The following is a 2,101-nucleotide window of genomic DNA, read 5'->3' on the forward strand; positions in this document are numbered from 1 at the left end:
CTTGGAAAGTTCAAGACATTGTTCTCCACCCGCAAACAGAGCACCCAGATCAAATCTTGTATATTGTCACCTGGGAAGATCTGATTTGCAACCCACCCTCCTGGGTTAAACCTTTTTTGCCTCCTCAGAAGCCACAGCAGCCAGCTGTAGTGTTCGCAACATGTGAGAAAATTCCAAAAGAAGTTAGCAGGGCAAGACAAACAGAGACTAAACCCACTGTGTCGCTCTATCCAGTCCTACAGGAAAGCACTGCAAAAAAAAACTCATTTTTCCCCCTCCCTACCAGTCCCTTCCAGCCTCTATACAGGAAGAAGCAATGGCCGGAGGCCCAGCACAGGAGGAAGAAAGGGCAGATCCACTGGCTCCCAACTGCTCTGCCGTAGGCGGCCCTGTCCTCAAAACCCAGAACCAATGGGTGGCATCTCCAGCAGGGCTGGCAGATTCTACTGTCCTCCCACTAAGGGCAGTGGGACCCCCAGATGCACAAGGCAACCATCCTCACCACTACTGGCCCTTCACCATGAGCAATCTCTACAATTGGCACTCTCAAAACGCCAAGTTTTCAGATAACCCTAGAGATCTTATTAACCTGTTAGAAACTGTTCTGTTCACCCATCAGCCCACCTGGCATGACTGTCAGCAGCTCCTCCAAATCCTATTCACCACAGAATGGTGAGAAAGAATCCAGATAGAGGCCAGGCAATTGGTTCTGGTGATAATGGACAACCCACCACAAATGCTGACATCATTAATACCTCTTTTCCATTGTCCCGACCTGACTGGGATTTCAACATGACAGAAGATAAGGAGAGGCTCTGGGTCTATCGCCAGGCTCTGTTGGGAGGTCTCAAAGCGACTGCTAGAAAGCCCACCAATTTGGCCAAGGTAGGAGATGTGCAGCAAGGGCCAGATGAAAGCCCTACTACATTTTTAGAAATAGTTCAGGAAGCCTTCCGTAGGTATACCCCTATGGATCCGGAAGCAACCAAGACTAATGCAACTATCATTATGCATTTTGTTATACAGGCAGCTCCCGATAATAGATGAAAGCTACAGAAAGTAGATAGGTTGGGAGAGAAGAGTATCCAGGACTTAGTAGTAGTGGCAGAGAGAGTATATGATCATAGAGAGACTGCAGAAGAGAGACAGGCAAAGTCAGAAAGTTGTCAGACTCAGAACCTAGCTCGAATTTTGCTAGCCACCACTGCAGAAGAGCCGAGAGAATGTGAGCGACAATTAAAGAAAATTGCAGGAGACAGACGAGGCAAGAGTGAGCGTAGAGAGAGACTCCGGCTAGGGAAAAATCAGTGTGCTTACTGTAAAGAAGAAGGCCATTGGGCCAAAGAGTGTCCCAAGAAAAGACCAGGGAAAAAAACAAAGGCCCCCATCCTGGCTGTTGATGAAACTGAGTGACTAGGGGAGATGGGGTTCGGTGACCCTCCCCAAGCCCAGGGTAACACTGAAAGTGGAGGGGAAGCTTGTTGAGTTTCTAGTAGACACAGGAGCTCAACATTCTGTTCTGTTAGCGCCACATGGCCAAATGTCTAGCAAAACCTCTTGGGTCCAAAGGGCCACTGGGATGAAAGAGTACTCATGGACTACTCGAAGAACAGTAGATCTTGGTGTAGGTTGGGTATCCCACTCATTCATGGTTATTCCCCACTGTCCATATCCCCTGCTTGGGAGAGATTTGCTCACTAAACTAGGGGCACAGATACATTTTTATCCCAAAAAGATAGAAGTCGTGGACAGAGGAGGAGAGCCCATTCAGGTGTTGACTCTAAATCTTGAAGACGAGTATCGGCTACACCAAGGACTGACACAGCTGAACCCTGACGTTGGCTGATGGCTGGCAGCATTTCCTAAAGCCTCGGCTGAAACTGGGGGTGTAGGCCTGGCCAAACACAGGGTCCCAATGTTTGTTGAGCTAAAGCCTGGAGTGGACCCTGTATGAGTTCGTCAGTACCCTATGCCCCTAGACACCTGCAAAGGAATAACTCCACACATCAGAAGGTACTTGACCAGAGAATTTTGAAGCTGTGCCAATCATCCTGGAACACCCCTTGTTGCCAGTATGTAAACCCCACTCCACTGATTATCG

General features: G+C 48.6%; 1 pseudogene; it reads left to right on the forward strand.

The window, feature by feature from the left end:
* The first annotated feature begins 316 nt into the window (after window positions 1–316).
* Window positions 317–2,101, forward strand: part of LOC102817467 — a 6,512-nt pseudogene continuing 4,727 nt past the window's right edge.

Source organism: Chrysochloris asiatica, unplaced genomic scaffold (genome assembly GCF_000296735.1).
Source record: "Chrysochloris asiatica unplaced genomic scaffold, ChrAsi1.0 scaffold00264, whole genome shotgun sequence".
Taxonomy (NCBI): Eukaryota; Metazoa; Chordata; class Mammalia; order Afrosoricida; family Chrysochloridae; genus Chrysochloris; species Chrysochloris asiatica.